Below are 19657 nucleotides of genomic sequence, written 5' to 3'. Positions count from 1 at the left end.
AGCACACTTATACACCATGTATAAAGAGCCAATTCTCTCAGTGCCACCGAAAATTTTACCTCTTCTCTCACTGTCATCGAAATTTTTGAACTTTTCTCATTGTCATCGGAATAATTCACACTTCCCTCAGTTGCCAATTTCGTCAAAATCCGTTAAGTTTGCTGTTAAGTTGATCTGCCATTTCCGTCAAAATCCGTTAAGTTTGCTGTTAAGTTGATCTAGAAATGACCATTTTGCCCCTCTCAAACAAATGATGTGAAAATTAGGAAAAAAATAGATGACAAGCGCTTGTACGTGATTAGGAAATGACTATTTTTGAATCTAACCGGTTTGGATGCGCCTAAGTGAGATATAATTTTCCCAAGGTAACAAGCGCTTGTATGCGATTAATATACCGCTGAAACTTTATATTTATTTTTAGTATCTTAATGATGAAGGACGGGCCTGGTGCAAGTGGTTGAGTCTTACTGCCTGTGACCGGAAGGTCCCGGGTTTAAGTCGCGGTCTCTTTGCATTGCACAGACGAGGGTAAGGCTTGCCACTGACACCCTTCCTCAGACCCGCACAGAGCGTGAGCTATCTTCACTGGGTACGCCCTTAGTATCTTAATGATCTTAAATGAATAACTCAAAACTACAAATTTGTAGATCTTATCAAGAGCTATAACTTTCATATAAAAAGTATCTCCATTTCACACCATATAAGAAAGATATGATTTTTTCGAGGCAATGAGCGCTTGTATGCGATTAATATGCTGCTGAAATGTTGTTTAATTTTTTTTGAGCATCTTAATGACCTCAAATGTAAAACTAAAAACTAGACAGTTGTGGATCTCGTCGAGAGCTACAATTTTCATATAAACATCATCTTCATCCGATATTGTATGAAAAAGATATGATTTTTTTTTCCTAATTTTTACATCATTTGTTTGGGAGAGTCAAACTGGTCATTTTCAGATCAACTTAACAGCAAACTTAACATATTTTGATGGAAATGGCAATGAGGTAAGTGTGAACTATTCTGATGACTGTGAGGGAACTTTGAAAATTTCAATGGCAGTGAGAGAAGAGGTAAAATTCCAATGACACTGAAGCAATTGACTCATGTATAAATAGGTTAGATTTTGAATATTGATCAATAATTTTTTGCGACATCTTTTTGGAACCTTTTCTGATAAATATTTCGTACAATTTGTTTGAAGAACTTCTAATTAATAAACTCCTATGGACTTTTCACCAAAGATTGTTTGGTAAATTCTTATTTGAAAAGTTTAAAGAAAAAGATGCATAAGAAATTATTGAAAAATGAACAAGAAAAGGTTGATGAAAGCTTTTAAATGAAAATTCTAAAAAAGTAATCCTACATAAAATGAAAAAAAAAAACAAGGAGAAAAATAAGTGGTAGAAAGGGGCAACGGCCGTACCGGCATGCAAGGAGCCTATATGCCTGTATCGTATCTGTCAATTGGTGGGCAACACTTTAAATATGTTCATCTTTGGCCACTGAAATCTTGAACCGAACCTCTCACTCAATCAAAGAGACTAGGCAAGATTCTTTTTTGATAACAGAAAGAATATCTGGCTATCTACGAAGAAGAGGAATCAGACTACATAACAGGAACTAGCTTACAAAATAAAACCGGCTCAAAACTCAATTTTAGAAATAAAAGAGAAAGCCACTCAACAGTGTTATATAGGAGATAGGAAAGCAACATTGAAATGTCCTAATATGGCTAGAGGGGGGTGAATAACCTATTTAAAATTCTACAAATCAACTAAAGCAATTTAATTAGTAAGACAAATAGCGAAATGCAAACTTGCTCTAACTCTATGAGAGTTGCAAGCCACATATCCAACAATTCTAGTTGCAATGATTACTAGACACACAACTTGCTATGATACTACTCACTAAGAGCTCTCAATTTTGCTACACTAAAGAGCTCCACTAGATAAACTTAAATAACAAATCAAGCTCTCATTCTTATTACACTAAAGAGCTTGCCACAACTAGTTTGCAAGAATATAAAAGGGTGAGTAGGGTGATTATACCGCCGTGTAGAGAGATGAACCAATTACAAGATGAAGATGAAATCAATCACCGGGAGAATACCAAAAGGGCAAGAGACAACCAATTTTCTCCCGAGGTTCACGTGCTTGCCAACACGCTACGTCTCTGTTGTGTCGACCAACACATGGTGGTTCGGCGGCTAAGAGGTGTTGCACAAACCTCGTCCACACGATTGGACACCGCAAGAACCTACCCACAAGTGAGGTAACTCAATGACATGAGCAATCCACTAGAGTTATCTTTCGGCGCTCCGCCGGGAAAGGTACAAATCCCCTCACAATCACCGGAGATGGCCACGAACAATCACCAACTCGTGCCAATCCTCCACTGCTGCACCAAGCCGTCTAGGTGGTGGCAACCACCAAGAGCAACAAGCGAAATCCACAGCAAAACATGAATATCAAGTGCCACTAGATGCAATCACTCAAGCAATGCACTTGGATTCTCTCCCAATCTCACAATGATGATGAATCAATGATGGAAATGAGTGGGAGGACTTTGGCTAGGCTCACAAGGTTGCTATATCAATGCAAATGGCCAAGAGTATGAGCTTGAGCCGGCCATGAGGCTTAAATAGAAGCCCCCCACGAAATAGAGCCGTTGGCTTAATTATTGGGCTGACTGCTCACCGACCGGACGCTCAGACCGAATGCATCGGACGCTGCACCGGACGCACCGATCATGAATACCAGACGCGTCCGGTATGCCGACCGGACATGTCCGGTCGCTCTCAGACCGCCACATGTCCAGTTCAAACCAACGTAGCCGTTGCTGCCCACACTGTTGACGACTAGACGCTCAGACCGGACGCTGAAATTGAAATGACTAGACGCTGAGCCTCAGCGTCCGGTTGAGTCCAGAGAGTACCCACGGTCGATCGGACGCGTTCGTTAGAAACTGACTGGATGCTGAGCCTCAGCGTCCAGTCGAGTACAGTAAGCTGAAAGCTCTAGTTTGGTTTTGGTTAATTGATGAAACCCTAAGTGCTAACCTAGTTTATCAAGATGATTATGAGATAGGTAGCACTACTCCAAGTGATGAAGCAATGGCGAAGATCAAGACAATGGTGATGGCATGGTGATGGTCAAATGCTTAAACTTGGAAAAGAAGAAAGAGAAAAACAAGAGGCTCAAGGCAAAGGTATAAAATATAGGAGCCATTTTGTTTTGGTGATCAAGACACTTAGTGAGTGTGATCACATTTAGGATTGATAGCCGTACTATTAAGAGGGGTGAAACTCGTATCGGAATGCGGTTATCAAAGTGCCACTAGATGCTCTAACTCATTGCATATGCATTTAGGATCTAGTGGAGTGCTAACACCCTTGAAAATGTTTGTGAAAATACGCTAACACATATGCACAAGGTGATACACTTGGTGGTTGGCACATTTGATCAAGGGTAGTGAAGTTTAGGTGCAAGGGCAAGAAACTCCACCGGTGGAGTGTCCGCCCGTTGAGTGTGGACAGTCCGACGGTGCCACCGGCACCCTAGACAAAAAAATTGGAGGTCATTGTGAGTGATCGGACGCTGATCTTGGGTGGACTGGCGCGTCCGGTCAGGTGTGGCAGAGAGGTCGCCAGTTTCGGTGTTGCACCGGATGCTAGACCTGAGATGCACCGGACGTTGGTTTCTACGTCCGGTCAAACTGACATGGCAACACAGTGACTAGGGTTTAGCACCAGACGCTGGTCTGTGTCCGGTCAAGGTGGACCGGACGCGTCTGATCAAAGAAAACCGGATTTGGACCCTTACTGTAAACGACCGGACGCTGGTGGTTTAGGGTCCGGTCAGTTTTGCCAGAGCGTCCGGTCAGTTAATAGCCATTATGATCTGGCGGCTCAAGTTTAACTCGGAATGACACGTGGCTGACATCTGTGGACCGGACGCTTTGTTCAGGGTCCTATCAGTATGACCGGAGCGTCTGGTCAGAGCGCGTTTTGCCCAGTGAAGGGGTACAACGGCTCTATTTCGTGGGGGCTTCTATTTAAGCCCCATGGCCAGCTCAAGCTCACTCTCTTGCACATTTTCATTGACATAGCAACCTTGTGAGCTTAGCCAAAGCCCTCCCACTCATCTCTATCATTGATTCATCATCTTTGTGAGATTGGGAGAGAATCCAAGTGCATTGCTTGAGTGATTGCATCTAGAGGCACTTGGTATTCGTGTTGCGTTGCAGATTTCGCTTGTTACTCTTGGTGGTTGCCACCACCTAGACGGCTCGGTGCAGCAGTGGAGGATCGGCATGAGTTGGTGATTGTTCGTGGCCATCTCCGATGATTGTGAGGGGAGTTGTACCTTCCCCGGCGGAGCGCCGAAAGGTAACTCTAGTAAATTGGTCGTGTCATTGAGTTACCTCACTTGTGGGTCAGTTCTTGCGGTGTCCAATTGTGTGGACGAGGTTTGTGAAACACCTCTTAGCCGCCAAACCACCAAGTGTTGGTCGACACAACGGGGACATAGCATGTTGGCAAGCACGTGAACCTTGGGAGAAAATCGATTGTCTCTTGTCTTTGGCATTCTCCCAGTGATTGGCTATATATTCATCTTGTGATTTGTTCATCCCCTACACGTCGGTATAATCACCCTACTCACTTATTTACATTCTTGCAAACTAGTTGATACAAGTTCTTTAGTATAATTAGAATTGAGAGCTTGCTTTATTATTATTTACATTCATCTAGTTGAGCTCTTTAGAGTAGCAAGGTTGAGAGCTCTTAGTGAGTAATTACATAGCAAGTTTGTGTGCCTAAGTAATCATTGCAACTAGAATTGTTGGATAGGTGGCTTGCAACCCTTGTAGAGCTAGAGCAAGTTTGTATTACGCTATTTGTCATACTAATCAAATTGCTCTAGTTGATTTGTAGATTTTTAAATAGGCTATTCACCCCCCCTCTAGCCATATTAGGACCTTTCAAGTGGTATCAGAGCCATGGTCACCGTTTGATTGAAGGCTTAACAACCTCGGTGTCAAACTATGGCTCAAGTTGTGTTCAACCATATGGGGGGCAAACCACCGTTCTTTGATGGCACATGCTATGATTATTGGAAGAGAAAGATGAGGATGTATCTTGGTTCAATCAATGATCAAGTATGGGAAGTGATCGAGAATGACTATGCTATCATTGATCCTGATGATCCAACTAACCAAGATAAGATCAACAAGCAATGCAATACAGTGGCTCTCAACACCATATACAATGCCATTGATTCCAAGGTGTTTGAGCAAATCAAGGATTGTGAAAGAGCAAATGAGGTGTGGAAGATATTGGAGGAAACATATGAGGGCACACCGGTAGTGAAGAGTGCCAAGTTGTACATCCTCAAGGACAAGTTAACAAGCTTCAAGATGAAGGAAGATGAGAGCATTCCAGAGATGTTCCATCGATTGCAAGTAATTGTCAATGACTTGAAGGCTTTGGGAGAAAAGATCAAGGATGATGATGTCTCTCATCGGTTCTTAATGTGCCTACCTCCAAGATTTGAGATGTTGAGATTGCTCATCATAAGAGGAGGATTGAAGGATATTACCCCCAACCAAGTACTAGGTGATGTCATGACATAAGAGACATACCGTGTGGAAAGGGAAGGGGATGACAAGGATGACAAGAAGGAAGAAGAAGACAAGAAGAAGAAAAGCATAGCATTCAAGGCTAGCTCATCATCATCAAAGAACAAGGGCAAGTCCAAGAAAAAATCAAGTGATGATGATGATCTTAGTGATATTGATGATGAAGCTATGGCTCTCTTTGTGCGCAAGATGGGAAAATTCATGAAGAAGAAGGGCTATGGTGCAAGAAAGAGAAGAGATCACACCAAGAAGAAAGAATATGTGAGAAGATGCTATAATTGCAAGAGCCCCGATCATGTAGTCGCAAATTGTCTATATAATAGTGACAATGATGAGGATGAGAAGAAGAAGCACAAGGAGAATAAGAAAGAAAAGAAGGAGAAGAAGGAGAAGAAGATGACCTTCCAAAAGAAGAAGAAGGGTGGAGGATATGTGGTCACATGGGATAGTGATAGCTCTAGTGATGATGACAAGAAATCTATCAAGAGAGCACTAGCAAGCATCGCCATCAACAACAAGCCCTCCATCTTCGACACTCCATCGACATGCCTTATGGCAAAACCTACCAAGGTAAAATATGATGTGAGTGATGATGATGAATGTGAAAGTGATGCTTGTAGGAGTGATGATGATGATGATGAAGAGTACTCCAAGGAGGAGCTCATGGACATGTGTGAGCAAGTGCATACTTGCTTTGAGATGAAGAGAAAGGAGTGCAAGGAATTGAACAAGAAAGTCAAATTTCTTGAGCAATCCCTTGATGAGCTCAATGCCACTCATGAGAGGCTAATGGAAGTCCATGAGAAGCTTGGCAAAGCTCACTCTAAGCTTGAAAAGGCTCACTCCTCTCTCATTGAGCAAGTCAAAGTGGAGGAAGCCAAGAAGGAGCAAGTGATCATAACATGTGATGTGGGACTAACATGTGATCTTATTGATGAATCTTTTCATGAACCCATTATTATTGCTCCTACTAACACTTCTTGTAGAACAATCATTACTACTCCACCTATGAATGATACATCACTAATGGTGGAAAATGAGAACCTCAAGAAGGAGGTAAATGAGCTCACTTGTGCCTTAGGCAATGCCTATGGTGGAGAAGCCCACTTGCTAAAATGCTTAGGTAGTCAAAGATTTTCTCTCAACAAAGAGGGATTAGGCTATAGCCCCAAGAAAGGCAAGGCGGCCTTTGTCACTCCCAAAGCTAGCTTTGTGAAGGGCAATGGTCGGTTTTGCAATAGATGCAAGCAAGTTGGGCATATAGAGCAAAATTGCAAGGCTAACAAGAACAAGCTACCTAATGTATTCTCAATCAAATTTGATTCTTGTTACATGCTTTATAAGGGTGCCAATGGTGTGAAGGCTAAGTTCATTGGTACACCAATTATGGGCCCAAAGAAGAAGGCTATTTGGGTACCAAAGACCTTGGTGACTAACCTACAAGGACCCAAGCAAGTTTGGGTACCTAAAAAGAATTGATCTTCTTTTGTAGGTAAATTATAAAGCCGGAGGAAGGCATTGGGTGCTTGATAGTGGGTGCACACAACACATGACTGGTGATCCAAGAATGTTCAATTCAATCAATGAAAATAAGAGCAATGGGATTGATAGTATTATATTTGGTGACAATGGCAAAGGCAAGGTCAAAGGGCTTGGTAAGATTGCAATATCCAATGATTTGAGCATTTCTAATGTGCTACTAGTAGAGAGCTTGAACTTCAACCTATTGTTGGTAGCTCAATTGTGTGATCTTGGTTTCAAGTGCATATTTGGTGTGGATGATGTAGAGATCATAAGTGTAGATGGCTCTAACTTGATATTCAAGGGATTTAGATATGAGAATCTATACTTAGTTGATTTCAATGCTAGAGAAGCTCAATTGTCAACATGTTTGATCACTAAGTCTAGCATGGGTTGGTTATGGCATAGAAGGCTTGGTCATGTTGGAATAAAACAATTAAACAAGTTAATCAAGCATGACTTAGTTAGAGGCTTGAAGGATGTCACTTTTGAGAAAGATAAGCTATGTAGTGCATGTCAAGTCAGAAAGCAAGTTGGTAATACACATCCTAAGAAGAGTATGATGAGTACATCTAAGGCATTTGAGTTGATGCACATGGACTTGTTTGGACCAACCACATACACTAGCATTGGTGGAAACAAATATGGATTCATCATTGTGGATGATTTCACTAGATACACATGGGTATTCTTTCTTGTTGACAAGAGTGATGTGTTTGCAACATTCAAATCATTTGTCAAAGGCATTCACAATGAGTTTGAAACAACAATCAAGAAAGTTAGAAGTGACAATGGAAGTGAGTTCAAGAACACTAGAATTGATGAGTTATGTGATGAATTTGAAATTAGACATCAATTCTCGGCCAAGTACACTCCTCAATTAAATGGGCTAGTTGAAAGAAAGAATAGAACTTTGATTGACATGGCAAGATCAATGTTAAGTGAGTACAATATGAGTCATTCTTTTTGGGCCGAAGCAATCAACATGGCTTGCTACTATAGCAACCAACTCTATTGTCATCCCATGATGGAAAAGACACCCTAGGAGCTATTGAATGGAAGAAAGCCAAACATAGCATACTTTCAGGTCTTTGGTTGCAAATGCTATATATTAAAGAAAGGCACTAGATTGAGCAAATTTGAGAAGAAATGTGATGAAGGCTTCTTACTTGGTTACTCCACTACTAGCAAGGCTTATAGAGTTTGGAATTTGGCTAGTGGTACTCTTGAGGAGGTTCATGATGTGGAGTTTGATGAAACAAATGGTTCCCAAGAGGAAGATGAGAACCTAGATGATGTGAAAGGCACTCCATTGATCAATGCAATGAAGCACATGGACATTGGTGATATAAGGCCTAGAGAGGTGATTGATGTTGAAGATGACAAGAATCAAGTGCTCTCTAACTCAAATATGCAATCTAGTGGTTCTCATGATCAAATACAAGCAAGCACTAGTAATGGCAATGTGCAAGATCAACAAATGGAGAACTTAGTTACTTCCTTAGTCTTCAAATCAAGCAAATGAAGAATGGCACATTTGTAAGTCAAGGCAAGTATATCAAGGACATGCTCAAGAAGTTTGAAATGGATGAGAGTAAAGCTATTAGTACACCAATGGGGACAAGTGGAAGCTTACATAATGATGCTAGTGGCAACATGGTGGATCAAAAGATGTATCGGTCTATGATTGGAAGTCTACTCTATGTGACCGCATCAAGACTGGATGTGATGTTTAGTGTATGCATGTGTGCTAGATTTCAAGCCTCACCAAAAGAGAGCCATTTGAAGGCAACAAAGAGAATATTGAGGTACTTGAAGCATACACAACATGTTGGATTATGGTATCCCAAAGGAGCAAGATTTGAGTTGATTGGATATTTGGATTCCGATTATGCGGGATGCAAAGTTGAGAGAAAGAGCACATCGGGCACATGTCAACTATTGGGAAGATCACTTGTATCTTGGTCATCAAAGAAGCAAAATAGTGTAGCACTTTCAACCGCCGAAGCGGAGTACATTTTGGCCGGTAGTTGTTGTGCTCAATTACTTTGGATGAAGGCTACCTTGAGTGACTTTGGAATCAAGTTCAAGCAAGTGCCATTGCTATGTGACAATGAAAGTGCCGTAAAGCTCACCAACAACCTGGTTAAACACTCAAGAACAAAGCATATTGATGTCCGCCATCATTTCATAAGAGATCACCAACAAAAAGGGGACATTTGCATAGAGAGTGTGGGCACCGAAGATCAACTTGCTGACATATTCACCAAGCCACTTGATGAGAAGAGGTTTTGCAAGCTAAGGAATGAATTGAACATACTTGACTTCTCAAATATATGTTGATGCACCCCCATTATATGACATGCCTCTCCTTCGAGCCAAGCAAGGTAAAGTTGATTGACATGCCATCTATACATTGCTAAGGACTTGTTTAGTGCATCTAGACATATTTCTCATTTGAATAGGCTCATTCATGAAAATCAAATGAATTGGATGCTTGTATGGTACCACTATTGCTTGAGTGTTTGAAATGATCTAGTGGTAGCATATGACATGTTTGTGGGCTTGTAAACCTAGTGTTTGATTTAGAAAATGAGCTATAAGTGTTTAACTCAATATGGTACAAGATAACCCTTATTTGGAGGTGTGAAGAAGCTTGTCCTTGGATCAAACCGAGTTAAATAACTTTTACAAGTACTCTAGATTAAACAAATTGGGAAAATGATCCTCATTTCACATGGTTTCACCCCAACATATCTATAATTTGATGCCACCTTTTTGTGCAAATTGTTGACATTAATAATCCTACCCTATCTATACTTTAAGCCTTTGTGGTCATTGATGACAAAGGGGGAGAAATAGTGTACAAAGATAGTGCAACAAAGGGGAAAGATAATATATGACAAAAGAAGGGGATCAATTAAAATTTTGAGCATACAAATAGGGGGAGCAAGCTCATAAACTTGTATGGTGCATTTGAATGAACATTACATATGTTTGCTTGCATGGCATAAGTTTTAATTTCAAATATCTATGCTTGTGTGGTGTATGCTAGTTGTAGGTTTGAATGTTGAAATGAAAAACTAGCATGCATAGGCTAAGTAACTAGACTTACGTTCATTCTATGGAAACTAGACCCTTGCATGTAATGTTGATCTCACGGGGTATTCTAGTTCTTGTATATGTCTAGTTACTAATGGTGCTAAGGATGGTATATTGGTGCACTCCGATTGGTATCACGCTTCAAAGGTCCATCTCTTATACCTCAGCATCATTTGGTAGAAATTGACTCCTATATTTCCTATCTAATCATATGTGCAAGCTACAATCCAAACTCTTAGCACATATGTAGGGGGAGCAATTGCTATCATATGGAGTTCATAAAACTTGTCCATATCCTTTACACATGGTAAATATGCTTGGGCAAGCAACATTGATTCAAATGAACTTTAATTCATATCTTTGTATAAGGGTTGTCATCAATTACCAAAAAGGGGGAGATTGAAAGCTCTAGTTTGGTTTTGGTTAATTGATGAAACCCTAAGTGCTAACCTAGTTTATCAAAATGATTATGAGATAGGTAGCACTACTCCAAGTGATGAAGCAATGGCGAAGATCATGACAATGGTGATGGCATGGTGATGGTCAAATGCTTAAACTTGGAAAAGAAGAAAGAGAAAAACAAGAGGCTCAAGGCAAAGGTATAAAATATAGGAGCCATTTTGTTTTGGTGATCAAGACACTTAGTGAGTGTGATAACATTTAGGATTGATAGCCATACTATTAAGAGGGGTGAAACTCATATCGGAATGCGGTTATCAAAGTGCCACTAGATGCTCTAACTCATTGCATATGCATTTAGGATCTAGTGGAGTGCTAACACCCTTGAAAATGTTTGTGAAAATATGCTAACACATGTGCACAAGGTGATACACTTGGTGGTTGGCACATTTGATCAAGGGTAGTGAAGTTTAGGTGCAAGGGCAAGAAACTCCACCGGCGGAGTGTCCGCACGTTGAGTGCGGACAGTCTGACGGTGCCACTGGCACCCTAGACAGAAAAATTGGTGGTCATTGTGAGTGATCGGATGCTGATCTTGGGTGGACCAGCGTGTCCGGTCAGGTGTGGCAGAGAGATCACCAGTTTCGGTGTTGCACCAGACGCTGGACCTGAGATGCACCGAACGCTGGTTTCTGCGTCCGGTCAAACTGACATGGCAACACAGTGACTAGGGTTTAGCATCGGACGCTGGTCTATGTCCGGTCAAGGTGGACCGGACGCGTCTGATCAAAGAAAACTGGATTTGGACCCTTACTGTAAATGACCGGACGCTGGTGGTTCAGGGTCCGGTCAGTTTTGCCGGAGCGTCCAGTCAGTTAATAGCCATTGTGATTTGGCGGCTCAAGTTTAACTCAGAATGACACGTGGCTTACATCTATGGACCAGACACTATGTTCAGGGTCCGGTTAGTATGACCAGAGCGTCCGGTCAGAGCGCGTTTTGCCCAGTGAAGGGGTACAACGGCTCTATTTCATGGGGGCTTCTATTTAAGCCCCATGGCCAGCTCAAGCTCACTCTCTTGCACATTTTCATTAACATAGCAACCTTGTGAGCTTAGCCAAAGCCCTCCCACTCATCTCCATCATTGATTCATCATCTTTGTGAGATTGGGAGAGAATCCAAGTGCATTGCTTGAGTGATTGCATCTAGAGGCACTTGGTATTCGTGTTGCGTTGTGGATTTCGCTTGTTACTCTTGGTGGTTGCCACCACCTAGATGGCTCGGTGCAGCAGTGGAGGATCGGCACAAGTTGGTGATTGTTCATGGCCGTCTTCGGTGATTGTGAGGGGAGTTGTACCTTCCCCGGTGGAGCGCCGAATGGTAACTCTAGTAAATTGCTCGTGTCATTGAGTTACCTCACTTGTGGGTCAGTTCTTGCGGTGTCCAATTGTGTGGACGAGGTTTGTGAAACACCTCTTAGCCGCCGAACCACCAAGTGTTGGTCGACACAACGGGGACGTAGCGTGTTGGCAAGCACGTGAACCTTGGGAGAAAATCGATTGTCTCTTGTCTTTGGCATTCTCCCGGTGATTGGCTATATATTCATCTTGTGATTGGTTCATCCCCTACACGTCGGTATAATCACCCTACTCACTTATTTACATTCTTACAAACTAGTTGATACAAGCTCTTTAGTGTAATTAGAATTGAGAGCTTGCTTTATTATTATTTACATTCATCTAGTTGAGCTCTTTAGAGTAGCAAGGTTGAAAGCTCTTAGTGAGTAATTATATAGCAAGTTTGTGTGCCTAAGTAATCATTGCAACTAGAATTGTTGGATAGGTGGCTTGCAACCCTTATAGAGCTAGAGCAAGTTTGCATTACGCTATTTGTCATACTAATCAAATTGCTCTAGTTGATTTGTAGATTTTTAAATAGGCTATTCACCCCCCCCTCTAGCCATATTAGGACCTTTCATAAGCACCCACGGTCGATCGGACGTGTCCGGTCACTTCGGACCAGACGCAGCCAGTGTCCGATCAACTGTTTCACCTAACAACGTCTTTGTTGATTCACATCGGACATGTCCGGTGTGGCGACCGGACACGTCCAGTCGCTGAGCTCATCGTTAATACCAGACGTGTCCGGTCACCATACCGGACACGTCTAGTCACCCTGTGACCAGCGCGACTAACTCCTTTTCACCTCTATCTTCTTCACCCTTCCTCAAATGTACCAACCACCAAGTGTATCATCTTGTGCACATGTGTTAACATATTTTCACAAATATTTTTAAGGGTGTTAGCACTACACTAGATCCTAAATGCATATGCAATGAGTTAGAGCATCTAGTGGCACTTTGATAACCGCATTTCGATACGAGTTTAACCTCTCTTAATAGTACGGCTATCGATCCTAAATGTGATCACACTCACTAAGTGTCTCGATCACAAAAACAAAATAGCTCCTACTATTTATACCTTTGTCTTGAGCCTTTTATTTTTCTCTTTCTTCTTTTCCATGTTTAAGCATTTGATCATCACCATGCCATCACCATCGTCATGATCTTCACCATTGCTTCATCACTTAGAGTAGCGCTACCTATCTCATAATCACTTTGATAAACTAGGTTAGCACTTAGGGTTTCATCAATTAACCAAAACCAAACTAGAGCATTCAATCTCCCTCTTTTTGGTAATTGATGACAACCCTTTCACAAAGATATGAATTGTAATTTAATTGAATTCATGTTTCTTGTCTAAGCATATTTACCATGTGTAAAATAATATGGACTAGATTCATGAACTCCGAATGGTAGCAATTGCTCCCCCTACATATGTGCTAAGAGTTTGGATTGTAGCTTGCACATATGCTTAGATAGGAAATATTAGAAGACAATTTCTACCATATGATGCTAAGGTATAAGAGATGGACTTTTGAAGCGTGATACCAATTGGAGTGCACCAATATACCATCCTTAGCACTATGATTAGCTTGATACCACTTGGAAACTTTTGAATTACAAACACTAGATAACCTATGCATCTAATTTTTCATTTCATCATTCAAACCTACAACTAGCATACACCACACAAGCATGGATATTGAAATTTAAAAACTTGTGCCATGCAAGCAAATATACGAAATGCACATTCAAATGCAACATACAAGTTTATGAGCTTGCTCCCCCTACTTGTGTGCTCAAAATTTTAATTGATCCCTTTACAATGTTATTTCATTATTTCATTTGTTTGCTCCCCCTATCTTACTATCTTTGTGAATTTCTCTCCCTCTTTGTCAATAATTAGCACAAAAGATGAGCTCAAATTATAGATAGGTTAGGGTGAAAACATGTGAAATGAGGATCATTTTCTCAATTTGGTTCAATCTAGATCACTTACAAAAGATATTTAACTCGGTTTGATCCAAGGACAAGCTTCTTCACACCTTGAAATAAGGGTTATCTTGTACCATGTTGATTTAAATACTTATAGCTTATTTTCTAGATCAAACACTAGGTTTACAAGCCCACAAACATGTCATATGCTACCACTAGACCAAATTAAGCATTGAAGCAATAGTGGTACCATACAAGCATCAAATTCATTTGATTTTACATGAATGAGTCTATTTGATGTGAAGGATGTCTAGATGCGCTAAACATGTCGTTAGCAAGGATGTATGTCATGCCAATCAACTTTTACCTTAGATTGCTCGAAGGAGAGGCATGTCATATAAGTGGGGGGTGCATCAACACATATTGGAGAAGTCAAGTATGTTCAATTCATTTCTTAGCTTGCAAAACCTCTTCTCATCAAGTGGCTTGGTGAATATGTCGGCAAGTTGATCTTCGGTGCCCACACTCTTAATGCAAATATCCCCTTTTTGTTGGTGATCTCTTATGAAATGATGACGAACATCAATATGCTTTGTTCTTGAATGTTGAACCAGATTGTTGGTAATCTTTACGGCACTCTCATTGTCACATAGCAATGGCACTTACTTGAATTTGATCCCAAAGTCACTCAAAGTAGCCTTCATCCAAAGTAATTGAGCACAACAACTACCAGCCGAAATATATTCCGCTTCAGCGGTTGAAAGTGCTACACTATTTTGCTTCTTTGATGACCAAGACACAAGTGATCTTCCCAATAGTTGACATGTGCCCGATGTGCACTTTCTCTCAACTTTGCATCCTGCATAATCGGAGTCTGAATATCCAATCAACTCAAATCTCGCTCCTTTGGGATACCACAATCCAACATTTTGTGTATGCTTCAAGTACCTCAATATTCTCTTTGTTGCCTTCAAATGGCTCTCTTTTGGTAAGGCTTGAAATCTAGCACACATGCATACACTAAACATCACATCCGGCCTTGATGCCGTCACATAGAGTAGGCTTCCAATCATAGACCGATACATCTTTTGATCCACCATGTTGCCACTAGCATCACTATCCAAGCTTCCACTTGTCCCCATTGGTGTACTAATAGCTTTAGCATCATCCATTCCAAACTTCTTGAGCATGTCCTTGATATACTTGCCTTGACTCACAAATATGCCATTCTTCATTTGCTTGATTTGAAGACCAAGGAAGTAGCTAAGTTCTCCAATCATAGACATCTCAAACTCACTTGCCATCATCTTGTCAAACTCCTCACAAAAATCTTGATTTGTTGACCCAAATATGATATCATCAACATATATTTGCATTACAAATAAGTTATTTCCAAGCTTCTTGGTGAAGAGAGTGGTGTCAACCTTTCCCATCTTGAATCCCTTAGAGAGTAGGAAATCCCTCAATCTCTCATACCATGCTCTTGGTGCTTGTTTCAATCTATACAAAGCTTTTCTCAACTTATAAACATGGTTGGTTTTCTTTTCATCTTCAAAATTGGGAGGTTGCTCAACATATACAAGCTCATTAATGTATCCATTGAGAAATGCACTCTTCACATCCATTTGGTACAACTTAATGTTGTGGGCACAAGCATAGGCTAACAAGATCCTAATTGCTTTCAATCTTGCAATCGAGGCATATGTTTCTCCAAAGTCAAGACCTTCAACTTAAGTATAACCTTGAGCCACTAATCTTGCTTTGTTCCTTATTACTATCCCATCTTGATCTTGCTTGTTCCGAAAGACCCACTTGGTTCCAATTATATTATGATCCTTAGGCCTCTCAACTAATTCTCATACTTGGTTTCTTGTGAAGTTATTTAGCTCTTCATGCATAGCATTGATCTAATCAACATCCTTCAAAGCTTCATCTATCTTCTTAGGTTCAATGGATGACACAAATGAGAAGTGCTCACAAAATGAAGCCAATCTTGATCTAGTTTGCACATCTCTTGAAATATCACCAATGATAGTGTCTAATGGATGATCTCTTGCAACATTGGTTGGTTGAAGCACTTGCACTTGATTGATCATTTGGTTGAGATGATGAACTAGCCACTTGTTGTTGATCTTGCACTTTGACATGACTAGTACTTGCTTGAATTTGATCATGAGAACCACTAGCTTGCACATTTGAGTTAGTGAGCACTTGATTCTTGTCATCTTCAATATCAATTACCTCTCTAGTCCTTATATCACCAATGTCCATGTTCTTCATTGCACTGACCAATTGAGTGCCTCTTACATTATCTAGATTCTCATCTTCCTCTTGGAAACCATTTGTTTTATCAAATTCTACATCATGAACCTCCTCAAGAGTACCACTAGCCAAATTCCAAACTCTATATGCCTTGCTAGTAGTGGAGTAACCAAGCAAGAAACCTTCATCATATTTCTTTTCAAACTTGCTCAATCTAGTGCCTTTCTTCAATATGTAGCATTTGCAACCAAAAACTCAAAAGTATGCTATATTAGGCTTTCTTCCATTCAATAGCTCATAAGGTGTCTTCTCCATCATGGGGTGACAATAGAGTCGGTTGCTATAATAGCAAGCCATGTTGATTGCTTCGGCCCAAAATGAATGACTCACATTGTACTCACTCAACATTGATCTTGCCATGTCAATCAAAGTTCTATTCTTTCTTTTAACTAGGCCATTTGATTGTGGAGTGTACTTGGCCGAGAATTGATGTCTAATTCCAAATTCATCACACAACTCATCAATTCTTGTGTTCTTGAATTCACTACAATTGTCACTTCTAACTTTATTGATAGTTGTTTCAAACTCATTGTGAATGCCCTTGACAAATGATTTGAATATTGCAAACACATCACTCTTGTCCACTAGAAACAATACCCATGTGTATCTAGTGAAATCATCCACAATCACAAATCCATATTTGTTTCCACCAATGCTAGTGTATGTGGTTGGTCCAAACAAGTCCATGTGCATCAACTCAAATGCCTTAGATGTGCTCATCGTGCTCTTCTTAGGATATGTGTTATCAACTTGCTTTCCGGTTTGACATGCACTACATACCTTATCCTTCTCAAATGTGATATCTTTCAAGCCTCTAACTAAATCATGCTTGATCAACTTATTCAATTGTTTCATTCCAACATGACCAAGCCTTCTATGCCATAACCAACCCATGCTAGACTTAGTGATCAAACATGTTGACAATTGAGCTTCTCTAGCATTAAAATCAACCAAGTTTAGATTCTCATATCTAAATCCTTTGAATATCAAGTTAGAGCCATCTACACTTATAATTTCTACATCATCCACTCCAAATATGCATTTAAAACCAAGATCATATAATTGAGCTACCGACAATAGGTTGAAGTTCAAGCTCTCTACTAATAGCACATTGGAAATGCTCAAGTCATTGGATATTGCAATCTTACCAAGACCTTTGAGCTTGCCTTTGCTATTGTCACCAAATGTGATACTATCAATCCCATTGCTCTTATTTTCATTGATTGAATTGAACATTCTTGGATCACCGGTCATGTGTTGTGTGCACCCACTATCAAGCACCCAATGACTTCCTCCGGCTTTATAATTAACCTACAAAAGAAAATCAATTCTTTTTAGGTACCCAAACTTGTTTGGGTCCTTAAAGGTTAGTTGCCAAGGTCTTTGGTACCCAAATGGCCTTCTTCTTTGGGCCCACAATTGGTGTACCAATGAACTTAGCTGTTACACCATTGGCACCCTTAACAAATATGTAACAAGAATCAAATTTGATTGAGGATACATTAGATAGCTTATTCTTGTTAATCTTACAATATTGCTCTATATGCCCAACTTGCTTGCATCTATTACAAAACCAACCATTGCCCTTCACAAAGCTAGCTTTGGGAGTGACAAAGGCCGCCTTGCCTTTCTTGGGGGCATAGCCTAATCCCTCTTTGTTGAGAGAAAACCTTTGGCTGCCCAAGCACTTTAGCAAGTGGGCATCTCCACCATAGGCATTGCCTAAGGCACGAGTAAGCTCATTCACCTCCTTCTTGAGGGTCTCATTTTCCACCATTAGTGAGGCATCATAAGAGAGACCATCACTCAAAGGTGAAGTGGAAGTGATAGTGCTACAAAAAGAGTTAGTGGGAGCAACTACAATGGGCTTATAAAAAGATTCATCAATAAGATCACAAGTTAGTCCCACATCATATGATACTATCACTTGCTCTTTTTTGGCTTTCTCCACTTTGACTTGCTCAATGAGAGAGGAATGAGCCTTTTCAAGCTTAGAGTGAGCTTTGCCAAGCTTCTCATGGGCTTCCATTACCTCTCATAAGTGGCATTGAGCTCATCAAAGGATTGCTCAAGAAATTTTACCTTCTTGCGTAATTCTTTGCACTCCTTTCTCTTCATGTCATTACAAGCGTGCACTTGCTCACACATGTCCAAGAGTTCTTCCTTGGTGTACTCCTCCTCCTCATCATCATCATTATCATCATTCCTACAAGTATCACTTTCACATTCATCATCATCACTCACATCATATTTTACCTTGGTAGGCTTTGCCATGAGGCATGTCGATGGAGTGTTGAAGATGGAGAGCTTGTCATTGAAGGCGATGCTTGCTAGTGCTCTCTTGATAGATTTCTTGTCATCATCACTAGAGCTATCACTATTCGAAGAGCCATCACCATCCTATGTGACCACATAGCCTCCACCTTTCTTCTTTTGGAAGGTCATTCTCTTCTCCTTCTTCTCCTTCTTTTTTTCATATCCTTTTTGAGCTTCTTCTTCTCATCCTCATCATTGTCACTATTGTAGGGACAATTTGCTACAACATGATCGGGGCTCTTGCAATTATAGCATCTTCTCACATATTCTTTGCTTTTGGTGTGATCTCTTCTCTTTCTTGCACCATAGCCCTTCTTCTTCATGAATTTTCCCATCTTGTGGACAAAGAGGGCCATAGCTTCATCATCAACATCACTAAGATCATCATCATCACTTGATTCTTTCTTGGACTTGCCCTTGTTCTTGGATGATGATGAGCTAGCCATGAATGCTATACTCTTCTTCTTCTTGTCTTCTTCTTCCTTCTTGTCATCCTTGTCATCCTCCTCCCTTTTCACACGGTATGTCTCTTGGGTCATGACATCACCTAGTACTTGGTTGGGGGTAATCTCCTTTAATCCTCCTCTTATGATGAGCAATCTCAACATCTCAAATCTTGGAGGTAGGCACATCAAGAACCAATGAGAGACATCATCATTCTTAATCTTCTCTCCCAATACCTTCAAATCATTGACAATTACTTGTAAACGATGGAACATCTCCGGAATGCTCTCATCTTCCTTCATCTTGAAGCTTGTCAATTTATCCTTGAGGATACACAACTTGGCACTCTTCACCGCCGGTGTGCCCTCATATGTTTTCTCCAATCTTCTCCACACCTCATTAGCTCTTTCACAATCCTTGATTTTACTCAAACACTTTAGAATCAATGGCATTGTATATGGTGTTGAGAGCCATTGTATTGCATTGCTTGTTGGTCTTGTCTTGGTTGGTGGGATTGTCGGGATCAATGATAGCATAGTCATTCTTGGTCACCTCCCATACTTGATCATTGATTGAACC

This window comes from Miscanthus floridulus, chromosome 8 (assembly GCF_019320115.1).
Source record: "Miscanthus floridulus cultivar M001 chromosome 8, ASM1932011v1, whole genome shotgun sequence".
Taxonomy (NCBI): Eukaryota; Viridiplantae; Streptophyta; class Magnoliopsida; order Poales; family Poaceae; genus Miscanthus; species Miscanthus floridulus.
This window is presented reverse-complemented; position numbering follows the sequence as displayed.